General features: G+C 42.4%; 1 pseudogene; it reads right to left on the reverse strand.

Annotated features, from left to right (window-relative positions):
- The window catches only part of LOC121548375, a 109,904-nt pseudogene that overhangs the window by 15,991 nt on the left and 75,747 nt on the right, over positions 1–18,166 (reverse strand).

Raw genomic sequence — 18,166 nt, forward strand, 5'->3', positions numbered from 1 at the left:
TTGTACTCGGGCTGCTAAAATCCTCGACCATTGCTATTCGAACTTCCGGGATGGTTATAAGGCCCTCCCCTGCCCTCCTTTGGGCAAATCTGACCATGACTACATTTTGCTCCTCCCTTCCTATAGGCAGAAACTCAAACAGGAAGTACCCGTGCTAAGGACTATTCAACGCTGGTCTGACCAATCGGAATCCACACTTCAAGATTGTTTTGATCACGCGGACTGGAAAATGTTCCGGGTAGCTTGCGAAAATAATTTAGACGAATACACTGAAACGGGACTGAGTTTATCAGGAAGTGTATCGGAGATGTTGTGCCCACTGTGACTATTAAAACCTACCCTAACCAGAAACCATGGATAGATGGCAGCATTTGCGCAAAACTGAAAGCGCGAACCACCGCATTTAACCATGGCAAGGTGACTGGGAATATGGCAGAATACAAACAGTGTAGCTACTCACTCCGCAAGGCAATTAAACTGGCAAAACATCAGTATAGAGACAAAGTGGAGTCAATTCAACGGCTCAGACATGAGACGTATGTGGCAGGGTCTACAGACAATCACGGACTACAAAAGGAAAACCAGCCACGTCACCGACATCTCGCTTCCAGACAAGCTAAACACCTTCCTCGCCTGCTTTGAGGATAACACAGTGCCACCAACGTAGCCCACTACCAAGGACTGTGGGCTCTCCTTCTCCGTGGCCAACGTGAGTAAGACATTTAAGCATGTTAACCCCCCGCAAGGCTGCCGGCCCAGACGGCATCCCTAGCCGCGTCCTCAGAGCATGCGCAGACCAGCTGGCTGGTGTGTTTACGACATATTCAATCTCTCCCTATTCCAGTCTGCTGTCCCCACATGCTTCAAGATGGCCACCATTGTTCCTGTACCCAAGAAAGCAAAAGTAACTGAACTAAATGACTATCGCCCCATAGCACTCACCTCTGTCATCATGAAATGCTTTGAGAGACTAGTCAAGGATCATATCACCTCTACTTTACCTGTCACCCTAGACCCACTTCAATTTGCTTACCGCCCCAATAGATCCACAGACGATGCAATCGCCATCACACTGCACATTGCCCTATCCCATCTGGACAAGAGGAATACCTATGTAAGAATGCTGTTCATTGACTATAGCTCAGCATTCAACACCATAGTACCCTCCAAGCACATCATAAAGCTCGAGGCCCTGGGTCTGAACCCCGCCCTGTGCAACTGGGTCCTGATCCTCAACACTGGGGCCCCATAAGGGTGTGTGCTCAGCCCCCTCCTGTACTCCCTGTTCACCCATGACTGCGTGGCCACACACGCCTCCAACTCAATCATCAAGTTTGCAGACGACACAACAGTAGTAGGCTTGATTACCAACAATGACGAGACAGCCTACAGGGAGGAGGTGAGGGCTCTGGGAGTGTGGTGCCAGGAAAATAACCTCTCACTCAACGTCAACAAAACAAAGGCGATGATCGTGGACTTCAGGAAACAGCAGAGGGTGCACCCCCCTATCCACATCGACAGGACTGTAGTGGAGAATGTGGAAAGCTTCAAGTTCCTTGGCGTACACATCACTGTCAAAATGAAATGGTCCACCCACGCAGACAGTGTGGTGAAGAAGGCGCAACAGAGCCTCTTCAACCTCAGGAGGCTGAAGAAATTTGGCTTGGCACCTAAAACCCTCACAAACTTTTACAGATGCACAATTGAGAGCATCCTGTTGGGCTGTATCACTGCCTGGTACGGCAACTGCACCGCCCGCAAGCGCAGGGCTCTCCAGAGGATGGTGCGGTCTGCCGAACGCATTACCGGGGGCACACTACCCGCCCTCCTGGACATCTACAGCACCAGATGTCACAGGAGGGCCAAAAAGATCATCAAGGACATCAACCACCCGAGCCACTGCCTGTTCACCCCGCTATCATCCAGAAGGCGATGTCAGTACAGGTGCATCTAAGCTGGGACCGAGATAATAAAAAATAGCTTCTATCTCAAGGCCATCAGACTGTTAAATAGCCATCACTAGCACATTAGAGGCTGCTGCTGCCTATTGAAATCACTGGCCACTTTAAGAAATGGAACACTAGTCACTTTAATAATGTTTACATATCTTGCACTACTCATCTCAAATGTATATACTGTATTCTATAATATTCTACTGTATCTTAGTCCATGCCGCTCTGTCATTGCTTGTCCATATAAGTATATATTCTTAAATTCCATTCCTTACTTAGATTTGTGTGTATTGGGTATATGTTGTGAAATTGTAAGATACTACTTGTTAGATATTACTGCACTGTCGGAGCTAGAAGCACAAGCATTTCGCTACACCGGCAATAACATCTGCTAAACACGTGTATGTGACAAATACAATTTGATTTGATTGATTTGGAAGACAGAAAGGGACAGGTTGAAGGAGAGAGGGGAGAGAGTCAACAGACATACAGAGCTGGGAGAGAGGAGGGAGAGAGGGCGAGAGAGATGAGGAGGGGGAGGGAGGGGAAGAAGGAGGGCGAGATAATGGAGGGGGGAGGGAGAGAAGGGGGAGAGGGTGGGAGGGATGGGGAGAGAGAGGGTGAAGGAGGGAGAGGAGCGAGAGGAGAGAGGGAGAGCGATAGAGAGAGGAGGGAGAAGGAGAGAGAAGGGCGAGAGGGGGATAGGGTGGAAGGGGTGAAAGAAGGGGGAGGGAGAGAAGCGGAGGTAGAGAGAGATGTCTTTCTTTTTTTTCTTTTTTTTGTGGGGGTAGATCAGCTTAATATTGCAGATAGATTGTAACTTCTATCAATGTAATTGTCTGCATCACTTCCAATCGCCCATGTTTTTTATATATATACTTTATTACTTTTCAACCCCGCCATCCTTTCCCTACTTGGGGTAAATTAGTGAACAACAATGCCCAGGCATCTACTTCCAGCCTATACTTACTATCTTCACCTTATGGACACAGTCAATTTTACAATAATTATATTTTATTAGTTTTTTTTGTTTTTGCTCCTGAACTTCTTCTACTCTCAACCTCTCTGATCATTTTCATGATGTCCATCCGGTTTGCTTCTATATGCCATATCTTTCTAACTGTGCTCTTTCCCAAAAGCTCCCAACATACAACCGATATACTTATTATGGACACAGTATGCTTACATTATTAGTTATCTTGTTATTATTTGTTGTTATTTGTTATTAGTCCCATCCTTCAACTCCATTCAATACCTCCCATCTATCTCTTAACACCATCCATATAGGATTTCTATTTGCCATATATATTTCAACCGTACTGTGATGTTTTACAAAAGTTCTGAACCTTTCTATTCTCATTGCTTCTACAGATTGTGAATTAAAAATAAACATTTTTGCTAAAACTATTATTATATTATTGATCGATTGACTATTACTTTTCAGATCACCCAGTAATGCTATCTGCAAGGTTAGCTCCAGGTAAATATTGCAATCCTTTAGCCATCCCTGGACCTGTGTCCAAAAACAAGCTACAAACAGACAGAACCAAAACAAATGATCTGATGATTCTGTCTCTTCACAGCTAAATCTGCAGAGCTGGGAAGATTGTATCCCCCATATAAATAACATTCTATTGGTAGCAAGAATTGTATATAATAATTTAAATTGAAAGATTCTAATTTTTGAATCCGGTGTCGTTTTGCGTGTCAGTTCATAAACACTATGCCATGGGATCAGTACGTCAAAAGGCTGCAATTATTTGGTTGTAATTTTGGGTAGAGCCGACATTTCCATATGTTTTTGTTAGCTGCATGTGCGACATAACTCCACCAGTCCTACCGATGATATCATTTACAAAGATTATACCTTTTTTTAACATTCTGTCAAAAAATAACGTTTTTTTGTCAATTAGTATATTTGAATTTAACCACAATATTTGTTGCATTATTTGTTCTGTCGTTTCTGGAGGATTAAATTGGGAGAAGGAGAGAGAAGGGCGAGAGGGGGATAGGGTGGAGGGGGTGAAAGAAGGGGGAGGGAGAGAAGCGAAGGTAAAGAGAGATGTCTTTCTTTCTGCAAGTCTAATTTTTTCATATTTTCCCATTGACTGGAATGTAGTGACATAAGCATCAATTGGTTGACACTCATTTACATTTTAGTCATTTAGCAGACGCTCTTATCCAGAGAGACTTACAGTTAGTGTATTCATCTTAATATAGCTAGGTGGGACAACCACATCACAGTCATAGTAAGTACATTTTTCCTCAATAAAGTAGCTATCAGCAAAGTCAGAGCTAGTAATAGGGAAAAAAGTTAAGTGTGAGTTTTAGTTCACAAAAGGCATTTTTTTCTTCATCTTTTCCCATTTTCCCATTAACTGGAAATGTATTGACATAAGCATCAACCCTGTGACACTCATCTTTTCCCATTGAGTGCAATGTATTGACATAAGCATCAACCCTGTGACACTCATCTTTTCCCATTGAATGCAATGTATTGACATAAGCGTCAACCCTGTGACACTCATCTTTTCCCATTGAATGCTATGTATTGACATATGTGACCGACCGGCTCAATTCGGTCTTATGTAGCAAAATTTGAAATTGTGTTTTTTACATTGGATAAAAGTAGACTCAGAGCTAGAAAATGGTATATCATACACTACAGTTGAGGAACAATGGGAAAGTAATTCTGCTTTGAAAGTTGATAAACTTGTAACCTCACTTTCGAGAAAATGGCCCTTGAATGTTTTGGTACACCTACTGGAGAGCTCTTCTTTGTCTACACCCATTCAGCATCATTCACACCCTCTTAAGCTTTAGCCCCAACCAGCTCTTTAAGGATTCACATGTGAGGCCATGTACTAAACAACCAAAGATTTCAAGACTAAAGGCTGGTTTATACTACGGGTATGTTCGTAAATTCAATCTGGCGTGGCAGAGTGTGCTCAGATTGCGTTCTGGGTGGTCGTAAACTCAGAGCGTTGTCAGATTGTCAGTTCGTAAATTTGAGCATTCAGAGCGCACACTGGCCGCTCTGGCCAAGGAGTAGGGTTGATCCGAACGTTCTGACCTCACAACAGCAGTCAAGCACCCAAGCTAACTGCCGTTGGCTAGCTTGCTAGCTACTTCCAGACAAAAATGAGGGAACAGCTCACTCTGACCATTTTACTCGCCCTAGCAGAGCTGGTTAGGCTGTTTTTATGTTATCCAGAGCACTGGTGACTGCAACTGTGCTGCTGGCAACAATTTAATTACGCTTTTTTGCCAACGTTTACTGACACCGGCCATATTCAACAGGTGTTGAACGTTCGTAAATTCGTCAGTTATTCTGCGCTCTGGCACACTCAGACGAGTGCTCTGAAATCTGAGTAGATAGCCAGAGCGAATTTACCAGCTACTTCTATCGACAGTTGTCGAAGTGACATCATGAACATTCTATTGAAATGGTTACTTGCATAGTGGAGTCTTTTGTTTAGACATGTAGCTAGCTACCTAGCTAGCTAAACAATGAACCATAATCCCAACTCATAACTTTACTACCCTGCATGATTCTGCAGGAAGCTAACCAACTAGGTTCAATTTTAGCTAGCTAGCTAACATTAGGCTATAACTAGCAATGCAAATGGCTCTGAGATACGAATAATATTACTACACTGATCATACACGTAACGTTAGCTAGCGAGCCAGCCAGCTAATGTTAGCTAGCTAGCTAACAGTACGCTTTAACTTGAAATGAAAACGACTTTCTGACTAAATTAGAAATGTGTAATATCTGAAAATGTAGCTAGCTAGACTATCTTACCTGTATACGTGGATGGACGCTTCTCCCTCTCTGTCACGGATGCCTTGGTTGCCTTAGTTTGAAGATGTAAAACAGTTGTTTTATACAACAGCCTTCTGAGTGTTCTTTTTTCGACTCTGTCTGCATATTTGCAATCAAACGCCAGAATTTTCTCAATTTCCTTTGCTATCATACTCTAATTCCACTCAAACTCGGTCCTCCCCAAAGTGGAGAGCAACACCTTTGCAGATCTACTATGTGATATCTTTCAAAAAAGATGCGTTAGAAAGGATTACCTACACATACTGACCAGCTCATGTTATAGACAGAAGCGTGCTACATGGCAGACCAATCCGAACTCATCTCTCGGAATGTCCAGCCCCCCCATTATCTCAGCCAATCATGGCTAGCGGGAAGGTCCCTGTCTTTTCCTGTGGCTAAACCAACTAGGCTCGTGATTTAACAATTTTATTCGTATTTACAGATGGCATACAAGTTTGTTCTTAAGGCACATGAAAGTTCACATGTTCCAGAAGGCATTTCTGCCAAAAAACGCATTTTGATAAATAAATAAAAGTACGTTCAAATGGCTCTCCTGTGAAGTAGTGACACGCGACATACGACTAGTTTCCTGAAATGAGTCACATATGCTCAATTGTTTGACGCTCATCTTTTCCCAATGGCACCGCAAAGCTTGCTGGGAGCATTGCCAATTGACATAAGCATCAATCGGTTGAAATCTAACTTTTTGAAAAAATGTGACAGGATGACGTTTTGAGGCTGATACTGGGCTGGCAAATAGCATTTAGCAATTTATCTAAACAACCATTAACTCACTGGTTGGTGCGTTGTGCTATCGGTGTGGGAATTGCGGCTTCAACCCCACAAAAATGGAGCATCTACATGAGAACGTTTGATAAAGATTAAACAAATCACCTATTCCAATAAAGCTTTGCACCTTAGGTTTTTACAAAAATATTGTATGTGGGACATTGTTCTGCTAATGATGTCTGAAATGAGTTTGATAAGCACATTTTAATTCCCCTGAAACTGAATCAAAGCACTCAATTAAGAACAATGAATCCTGACAGCCTTGAACAAAGTGTCATAATGTAATCATACTGCAGAATATTGTAACTACAGTACATAGCAGCATGAACAAAACATGTTAAGAAAATAAAAAACAGTAGTTATGCTCTTGATAGCTAGTTAGCTTGGTTGCTGACATGCAATCTTGATCGTTTACATTAATTTTCTAATCAAAATTCCACCCAAGTTCTGTTCAGTCAGATATTCCCCTTTCCTTTAAAACAAAGAAACGAAGGACATCATAGATGTTTATGGCAAAGGAATTATTTATTTATAGCATTAGATGCCTGAATGGAGGAGATTTATGTTTGGGGTCTGAGATGAGATGCTTTCTCTATTTACTTTAGACCCTCTATCCTTAACTTGTATACAGCTGGATCCCTGTGTGTCTGTGCAGTCCAGGAGTCAAAACTCCCAGTTCCAACATCCCCATTTATCCAGCCTGACCTGCAGTGATTAAAGCATGTAGCAGATCAGAGGACGGGTCAGGCTTCCCATCTCCGCCTTTGTTTGGGAAATCACTGCCATTTGATCCAGGCCAGCCCCAGAGGAATGCTGTTCCTGCAGATACCTTACAGGCACTGAGGCTGCCAAACGGACTTCTGGTATGAGAGCATTTTGGAACCAGGTAGGTCTGGGAAGAGGTCAGAGAGTGGCTTACACCAGGCCTACTAAATTATGGTGGGCACCGTCTGATGTTTGGGGTGGGGAGGATTAATGGTCAACAGAGAATACAGAAGCACTGCAATTCATACAATATTGATTTTCCCTATCAGAAAAAAAGTCCCAGCAGAGTTTGCTGTTCTTTGCAGCAGACTTACATATTGTACATCCTTGCATCTCCAGATAAAAAGGATGAGAATAATTTTTGAGATAGGTACTTCTTTCATTTTCAAAGAGGTTCAGATTATTCATAATACATCTCTACATATTATACCAGTTCTAAATCCCTTGAAAATCAGAATGCTCCTCAATACCAACATAAAGGAGCTGCTAAAAGGGATTTTAGCCGAATAAATTAAGAGACCTATCGATTTACTTCCTGACATGTTGGGATCACCTTACTTCTCCCAGACCACAGTTAACCACTTGGGCTTTGTTTATTCAGATGGAGGGAGCCGAAGCTCCAAAAGGCATGGATTATAAGGAAAAATCATCAGTGGAGTCCTTTGATGTCTAAATGAGGAATGTGCAGCCCAGACCCCTCTCTTTCCCCTGCAAACCCCCTCACACACACACACGAGCACACATGCACGCGCAAACACACAGACACACGCACACACACACACCGTTTATTGCTAACAGAAAGTCCCTGAATAGATAGCCAGCTCTAGTCAAACTTCAAGAGGAGTTCCAGAGCTTTTTAGGACTCCTGTCATTTATTACCAATGTCTTCATTTGGGACATCGTACTTAAATGGTAACCCATGTGCTTTGAATTATAAGGCACACTAGGAAAATCACAAGGTTCTCCAGATTATGCTCCAAAGGGCAGTTCCTGCATCTGTTTTTCACTAATGCAGGCAGAGGATGTTGTTACTTACAACCAATTTTTCACACTGAAATCAATCATTTTCCACTGACGGCAGATTTGGGGCTTGACTCCTGAAGATATCTTAATATGCTGGGAAAATCATTTGTCAATCATTTGTCAGACTTCTGAATGATGTATCAGTGCAGCCCTCCAGGTTAAGCAGTGAGTGCATGTTGGTATGTTGCACAGGGGAAGTCGCACAGTTATTGGGAAACCATCCCATAAAGTGATAAACCAAAGTAACTGAAATGTACTGTGTTGGGTAACACACATTCTTATAACCATTTCTAAAGGACAACAACTTTAACAATCTGGATATCGTACTTAAATGGTAACCCATGTGCTTTGAATTATAAAGGCACACCAGGAAAATCACAAGGTTCTCCAGATTATGCTCCAAAGGGCAGTTCCTGCATCTGTTTTTCACTAATGCAGGCAGAGGATGTTGTTACTTATAACCAATTTTTCACACTGAAATCAATCATTTCCCACTGACGGCAGATTTGGGGCTTGACTCCTGAAGATATCTTAATGTGCTGGGAAAATCATTTGTCAATCATTTGTCAGACTTCTGAATGATGTATCAGTGCAGCCCTCCAGGTTAAGCAGTGAGTGCATGTTGGTATGTCACACAGTCATTGGGAAACCATCCCATAAAGTGATAAACCAAAGTAACTGAAATGTACTGTGTTGGGTAACACACATTCTTATAACCATTTCTAAAGGACAACAACTTCAACAATCTGGATATCCTAAAAGTTCAGATTGCGAAAAAAAATTCAAAACAACCCGAGCCACTTATACGATACTAAAAGAAAAGTTAGAATATAATCTTATACCTTGCTATACTACAGGTATGTTTGAACAGATTGTTCTGTAGAAATTGTGATGAGTAGTTTGGAAGTACATCCTGTTAACTACTCTCACTGGCATTAAGAGGCTCATGCTAGGTAGTGGCAGACAGGAGGAGTCCTTCCTTCCGTTAAATTGAGCCTTCCTATCCACTCCAAATCTCGGCTACGCGCCTGTAATTTGCCTAAAACTGAAGAAATGTGTTAGGCATCTGGTTCAGCCTCTATGATGTGTGGAGACAGACAGATAAATCAAAAGGCTAAGAGACTGTGAGAGGGAGGGAGAGCATTTGTCTAAGGAACACGGAGAGGGTGGATCATTTGTCTTGCAGATGTATGTTGATATGGTGGTGGTGGTGGTGGTGAGGGTAGGGGCTGGGCTGGGGGAGTACAGCTAGTGAGAGGACATGTGGTTAGTGGTGTCAGAGTGGTTGGTAATGAGGTAGTTGGATGGTAGGAAAGTGGGATGGATCAGTGAATGTGGGTTGTAGCACATTGCAGCCGGGTAATACCATGGCCTAATACCGGGTTCCCATTCATCACTTACAGTTGCAGCAAAGCTCAGGGTGCCAACCAGATCAATACACATTGACTAGTACACACTATATAGTTGAGGTACAGAACCATAACCAATAAGTAATAGGAAACCTCAAAGGTACTGAATGTATTACTGCTGATGATATCTGGAAATGTGCATGTACACCCTGGCCCATCTACTGTTGCTATCCCCAATTCTGACTTGTGCTCTGATATCTGCTTCACTGATTTCTGCTCTCGTAAAAGCCTGGGCTTTCTGCACGTTAACACAAGAAGCGTATTACCTAAAATTGATCAATTGAAAGTGTGGGTTCACAGCTTCAATCCAGATCTGTTGGTCATTACTGAGACGTAAGAAAGAGTGTTTTGAACACTGATGTTAACCTTTCTGGTTATAATCTTTTTCGGCAAGACAGATCTTCTAAAGGTGGTGGAGAAGCAGTCTTTACCAAGGAACACCTTCAGTGCTCGGTTGTCTCCACCAAGTCTGTCCCCAAACAAATTGATTTGCTGGTTTTTTAGCATTAAACTTTCAAATAGCTCTTTGTTGACTGTTGCTGGGTGTTATCGTCCACCATCAGCACCGGCCTGTACCCTACCTGCCCTAACCTCTCTCCTGGCCCCTTACACTAAGTCTGAATTTGTCCTGCTAGGTGACCTAAACTGGGACATGCTTAAACCACCTGACCAAGTCCTAAAGCAAAGGGACTCCCTATATCTTTCTCAGATTATTACCAATCCCACAAGGTATGACTCCAAACACCCAGAAAACGCTAGTCTCCTTGATGTTATCCTCACAAATAATCCTGATAGGTATCAGTCTGGTGTTTTCTGTAATGAACTTAGTGATCACTGTTTTACAGCCTGTGTTCGTAATGGCTGCTCAGTTAAACGACCTGTCCTGACTTGTCATAGATGCTTGCTAAAAAACTTGAATGAGCAAGCCTTCCTTCATGACCTGGCCTCTGTAAATTGGTATAGAATCAGCTTGATCCCCTCTGTCGAAGATGCTTGGACCTTCTTTTTTGATATTTTCAGTGGTATTGTTAACAAACACGCCCCCATAAAGAAAATGAGAATTAAAAACAGGTTCAGCCCCTGGTTCGACCGTGATCTGGCAGAGTTACTCCACCTCAAGAATTCCATTTGGCGAAAGGCTCGGCACACGCTTACTCAGGCTGACTGGCTCTCGTTCAGGCAAATGAGAAATAAGTGCACTCAGGCTATCCGGAAGGCTAAAGCTAGTTACTTTAAGGAGCAGTTCTCTCTCTGTGGGTCTAACCCCAAGAAGTTCTGGAAAACGGTTAAAGACCTGGAGAATAAACCCTCCTCCTCACAGCTGCCTATGTCCCTTAATGTTGATGATGTGGTTGTTTTTGACAAAGAGCACATGGCTGAGCTCTTTAATCACTACTTCATTAAATCAGGATTCCTATTTGACTCAGCCATGCCTCCTTGCCCGTCCAACATTTACTCATCTCAACCATCTTCTAATGTGACTAGCCCCGATGCGCCTCCCTCTTTTTCTCCTGCCCCGCTACAAAGTTTCTCCCTGCAGGTGGTCACGGAGTCCGAGGTGCTAAAGGAGCTCCTTAAACCTGACATGAAAAAAAAACATCTGGGTCAGATGGTTTAGACCCTTTCTTCTTTAAGGTTGCAGCCCCTATCATCGCCAAGCTTGTCCCTGACCTTTTTAACCTGTCTCTCCTCTCTCGGGAGGTTCCCATTGCTTGGAAGGCAGCCACGGTGCATCCTTTATTTAAAGGGGGAGATCAAGCTGATCCTAACTGTTATAGGCCAATTTCTATTTTACCCTGTTTATCAAAAGTGTTAGAAAAACTTGTCAATATTCAGCTGACTGGCTTTCTTGATGTCTATAGTATACTCTCTGGTATGCAATACAAGTTTCCGCTCAGGTTATGGATGTGTCACTGCAACCTTAAAGGTCCTAAATTATGTCACCATTGCCCTTGATTCTAAGCAATGTTGTGCTGCTATTTTTATTGACTTGCCAAAGCTTTTGATACAGTAGACCATTCCATCCTTGTCGGCCGGCTAAGGAGTATTGGTGTCTCTGAGGGGTCTTTGGCCTGGTTCGCTAACTACCTCTCTCAAAGAGTGCAGTGTATAAAGTCAGAACATCTGCTATCTCAGCCACTGCCTGTCACCAAGGGAGTACCCCAAGGATCCTAGGCCCCACGCTCTTCTCAATTTACATCAACAATATAGCTCAGGAAGTAGGAAGCTCTCTCATCCATTTATATGCAGATGATACAGTCTGGCCCCTCCCCGGATTTTGTGTTAAACGCTCTACAACAAAGCTTTCTTAGTGTCCAACAAGCTTTCTCTGCCCTTAACCTTGTTCTGAACACCTCCAAAACAAAGGTAATGTGGTTTGGTAAGAAGAATGCCCCTCTCCCCACTGGTGTGATCACTACCTCGGAGGGTTTAGAGCTTGAGGTAGTCACCTCATACAAGTACTTGGGAGTATGGCTAGACAGTACACTGTCCTTCTCTCAGCACATATCAAAGCAGCAGGCTAAGGTTAAATCTAGACTTGGTTTCCTCTATCTTAATCGTTCCTCTTTCACCCCAGCTGCCAAACTAACCCTGATTCAGATGACCATCCTACCCATGCTAGATTATGGAGATGTCATTTATAGATCGGCAGGTAAGGGTGCTCTCGAGCGGCTAGATGTTCTTTACCATTCGGCCATCAGATTTGCCACCAATGCTCCTTATAGGACATATCACTGCACTCTATACTCCTCTGTAAACTGGTCATCTCTGTATACCCGTCGCAAGTCCCACTGGTTGATGCTTATTTACAAAACCCTCTTAGGCCTCACTCCCCCCTATCTGAGATACCTACTGCAGCCCTCATCCTCCACAGACAACACCCGTTCTGCCAGTCGCTTTCTGTTAAAGGTCCCCAAAGCACACACATCCCTGGGTCGCTCCTCTTTCCAGTTCGCTGCAGCTAGCGACTGGAACGAGCTGCAAAAAACACTCAAACTGGACAGTTTTATCTCCATCTCTTCATTCAAAGACTCAATCATGGACACTCTTACTGACAGTTGTGGCTGCGTCGCGTGATGTATTGCTGTGTCTACCTTCTTGCCCTTTGTGCTGTTGTCTGTGCCCAATAATGTTTGTACTATGTCTTGTGCTGCTACCATGTTGTGCTGCTGCCATGTTGTGTTGCTACCATGTTGTTTTCATGTTGTGTTGCTACCTTGCTGTGTTGTCGTGTGTTGCTGGCATGCTATGTTGTTGTTTTAGGTCTCTCTTTATGTAGTCTTCTGTTGTCTCTCTTGTTGTGATGTGTGTTTGGTTCTACATTTATATAACTTATATGAAAGGTTAAATACAAATTTAAAAAAAGGTACTGAGCCTTCCTATTTTCTTTTCCATTTCCTACCCTACTCTTCAAAAGACCAGGTTAAGAGTCTTTCCAGACGCAGCGGTAAATGGTCTCTGTGTTGTGACTCCTCTTTATCACTGTCTCACTCCTGACATGTATGTTTACCAGCACTATAATCTTCAAAAAGCCTGTTAACATAAGTAGCTCAGCTTTCATAAACCATCAAGTCAGCCTATGACTGATCCTCAGCACCATCCTGTTTACCACACTGTGGAGCATAAACAGCACTCTGATCATATCGCATGTTGCTCGCAGAGCCTTTCGTCTGCGTGACTCATTTTGAAATATTATTCATATTGTATTCATATTCAGGCCGGTGAGACAGGTAGAGAGAAGTTATGTACTGTAAGTGTTCTGTTTACATGACTGCGCCTCACTGAACTTTCTCGGTGACAAAATGTAGCAAATCAAAGGTTGACACTTAAGACATGTGAGGAACGGCTGTGTCTGTGGAGTGCTTTAATTCCCTCCTTCCCTCCACAAAAGACAGTCCCTTAGCCCAGTGTTAAACATACACTGAAACAGACATCTTTTAAACTGGGAGTATTCTCCTCCTGTCTTGCTTTGTTTGTTTGTTTGTTTTGAAGCACAAAGGGGGATGGCCTAGCCCACACAGCACAGCTGGGCTACGTCAAATTACTTACTGTAGAAGGGACTTAGCGTCCATCAAACTCAGAGAGAGGTTCCAGGTCGTGCCAAAGAGGTTTTGGCCAAATGCAAAGCGAATTTTAATTTCCTGGGCTAATTTTGAACTTTCTCTGTTGGTGTCCTGAAACACTCCAGGTTCACCTCAGCCCCAGAATATAAGCGATCACCAGGGGCATCAGCAGGATGAGACACAGGAAGAAGTCTGGTCTCCAAACATCTGGCAGGGCCAGGCTTCCATCACTCGCTCAACCTCAGGATAAAAAAGGCCTCAGATCTGCAGGGATCAAAGTGTGCCCTGGGTGCCTGAACCACCATGGCCTCCCTCAACATATTCAAATATGGTTTCCTGAAAGCAACTGGAGCCACAAGCAGACCTCAGAACATAAACGGGGAGGAAAGGGATAATGAATACCTGAAAGTCTGTGTGTTCTCTGCACACATCAGAAGTAAAGCATTAGGAAAGCCCATGGCTTATTGAAAAATTAAAAGTTTTTATCATTGTATTTAGCATTTTACCCAAAAACGGTTCCCCTGCTCTCAGGAGAGGGGAATTTCATGGACCTAGCTAGTTACAATGAATATTTTCCCAAACACTGTTCCCAATTTATAATGGCATTACCGCTTAATTATTTTTGCTATAAAGCAGGGAACTACTACTCCTTCCAGCATTTCCCCTCATATTCATATCACATGTCATGAATTCTTAAAAGCAGTCCCTCGTCAGCGGCAGTGATGCTTCAGAGCGGGGGTCACCTGTATCTGGCATTACCGAATTAGCCACTATCTAACCCAGACCCTGCTGTGGCGTACTGACACTAATCCCACACTGGAGAGCCCTGTCTATGTTATATTATCATGTCTAATCCCCGTAATCTCCTGACCGCGCTGCTAAACGGTATTCCACCTCTGTCTCTTACCTCAGACTCCTAATAACATTAATGAAGGGCCGAGCCCCCATTACCCAGACAGGCTAGCGGTGGGCTGGGTGACGGCCGTAATCAGCAACTCCCTGCTCAGCCACCCACTCAGCCTCCCAGGCAGCATGAATTAATGGAATTCAGCGCCTTGGGCAAAAAGCAAACCAAACATATGTTCAACAAATCAGGGTTTGTGTTTTTTCTTGTCACTGTTACTATGTGGGTCTATTAGAGACATTGATGGGATCTTTAGTGAATGGCTTGGCGTGTAGGAGAATGAAGCTTTGAAGTGCTTGTGCTTCTAAAACCCCTGTGATGAGACATAGTTTATGATGAGCTGACCCAGCTTATTAAAATACCACAGAAATGATTACTCATAATACTCCATCCCTTTGTTGTCAACAAAAAATGGCAGGAAGGATTGGTAGGGATGAAAGGTTGAAAGGGGTTTTGTATTCAAAATGGCACTTTATCCATTAAAGCAGGATTTCTCCTGTCTCCTTTTGTAATTACCTGCACCTGTCAGCTGTGTGCTCGGGCTTACCTTGTTTACACTGTGTGTCTCGCAGACTGCCTGTCTCCCTGCAAGGCGTCACTACTGTGTCTTCTCTCCCTTTGTCTCTGCTGTCTTCTCTCACTTGTCTATCATGGTTGTCGGGGGAAACCTTTAAAGAAGAGGCATAAACACAGCCAGAAGAATACTGTAAATGGAAACAGAAAATACACAGACAGACAGACAGACAAGTAAAAGCAGGCCGCCTATTTATTATTGGTTCTTAGTCATGTCTTATTGTTTCTTAGTCAGTCACTGGATTCAAATGTTGTATTTACTGTTTTGACAGACACATTTACTAGAACCCATAAATGTGTTTTGCAATGTTAATCACATGCTAATGCAATCGCATAGGCCCCTCTATTACCCCTACCTTCCTGCAAATAGCAGCACACTGACTTAATTGTGAGGGTGAAAATAACAGCACACACAGACATCCTCTCATATTTTTTTTTTTTCTTTGAATAAAAGAGCTATAGGAAAGTATTAATCTGCTTAGCATTTCTAAGTACATCCTCCAAAGGATTTTGCTTTTTTAATCTTACATATGCTCAGCAGAGTTACTGGCAAAAACTGTACGTTTTCCTCATTTCATCCTTTCAACATCAAATGGTGAGCAGCAAAAATTGGATCAGACTTCAAAGACTGTGATGTGCTCCAAGTCTCGGAGTGGCTCTTCTTTTTCACATATTGAATTCGAGCAGGATATCAAAGTGGTACCAAAGAACCTCAGGTCTTTACTAAAAAAGGGCTCTTACATCTGTAGAAAGAGAAGCGCAAAGACAAATCACCTCAGGGAACAGCAAGCATTTATTCTCAGCCGTGAATTTCCAGCCTTTTGATTCTTCCATTCCGTACCACCCTGTCTCTCCTCTGAGATGGAGTTTGGAGCAAGAGAAGTCTTTTGTCTCAAGGACTCAAAAAACTCTAACAAATAATCTATGTTCAAGGGGCTTTGTAGAAGTATAGTATTATGAATACATACCTGAAGCCAGAGCCACATGCTAAAAATATTAATTTATCTGATATAAACTTACCTTCTCTCTATGATCATTGAAAATGTGTCTGCCATCATATCTACAAAAGGTGAAAAAGAGAGTTTAGAGGACTCATCCTAAACCCCCTATCACAATAGATGTCATGTGGTACAGTATAATGATATTCAAAGTATTATGTAAGAATAACCATCCTTCATCTTGTCTCACTGTTACAATTTATCCAACTCTTTCATACGATATAGACACACTATTGAACACACAGGAGCAATAGAACAAGGATGGGGAATATTATTCAGGTTGGGCAGTATGATGCGATAGAAACCTTAGGAGATGGACACAAACATAGACAGTGTGCACTGAGGGATATAAAAGCCATAAGACTGCTGAACAATTAATCAAATGTCTACCCGGACTATTGACATTGACCCCCCCCCTGTTTTTATACTGCTGCTACTCGCTATTTATTATCTATGAATAGTCACTTTACCCCTACCTACATGCCCAAATTACCTCGACTAACCTGTACCCCCACACATTGACTCGGTACCGGTACCCCCTGTATATGGCCCTGTGTAGCTCAGTTGGTAGAGCATGGCGCTTGCAAGCCAGGGTTGTGGGTTCGATTCCCACGGGGGGCCAGTATGAAAATGTATGCACTCACTAACTGTAAGTCGCTCTGAATAAGAGCATCTGCTAAATGACTAAAATGTATATAGCCTCGTTATTGTTATTTTATTGTGTTACTTTTTATTTAGTAAATATTTTCTTAACTCTATTTCTTGAACTGCATTGTTGGTTAAGGGCTTGTAAGTAAGCATTTCACGGTAAGGTCTACACCTGTTGTATTCGGCGCATGTGACAAATACAATTTGATTTGATTTGAAAAGGGGAAAGTAAATTGTCTAGGTAAGAGCACACAGATCTTAAAAGGAGAGAATGTGCCAGATCACGTCAAAATAAATCTATATGGAGCGATTCCAACACTGATTAAACAGAATTGTTAAGTTGAGTTTTGAAGTTTTCTCACCAGGGAATATGATTGTAAACATGGAGAAAAATTCCCAGAAGAAAAACTCAGCCCGGGTATACAACAAGCATAACATTTTCAGATGTAGAAATCTAGTGAGAGTCTGGAGAGATGCATTGCCTTGACCGACAAAGTCAACAAAAGTTGAAATGAATAAAGATTTCAGCTCCTCCATCAAAATGGGGGATCTGTGCAGCAGTTGGCAATATACAGCCAAACCCAACCCACTGGGCACACCACGTCATTTCAACGTGGACATTTGGGTAATATTTGGTTGAGACGTTGATCAATGAGATTTCAACTTTTATTCACCCACTCAAAAAGAACAGCCAGAAGTTTGTTGAATTCCCAATGTGTTATCACTATGCTTTTGACCATCTAAAAGCACAACCAAATTCCAATGGAAAAACAATGTCAGATTTTTGGAATTAATACATCATCTTAATGTGTTATCACTGTGCTTCATCTAATAGCACAACCAAATGACCTGGATTGCAGTTTAGATTAAATTATCTTAATTGTACATTAAAAGTACATAGTGCCAGTGATCAATGATGTTCAAGATTCTGTGCAGATTATAGAAATTGTTAATATCTCCACAGACCTGCAACCTTTGCATGCTATGTTGAACATCCACGCTTTCTATGATTACATAAGACATTTATAGTTATAGTAGGCTAACCTCAAAATGTGGCCAGGTATGTGTTACTCATTTTAAGGTTGAATAAATACTGTTACATTAGTTTGTAAGATAGCCTTAACTTTAGGCTATTTACTGTATTACAAAAGTAATATTGAATTGTGTTTGGTTGACAATGCAACCAAATATCAACATTTAAAAGAGATGTATCTA

This window comes from Coregonus clupeaformis, chromosome 4 (genome assembly GCF_020615455.1).
Source record: "Coregonus clupeaformis isolate EN_2021a chromosome 4, ASM2061545v1, whole genome shotgun sequence".
In the NCBI taxonomy this organism is placed as follows: Eukaryota; Metazoa; Chordata; class Actinopteri; order Salmoniformes; family Salmonidae; genus Coregonus; species Coregonus clupeaformis.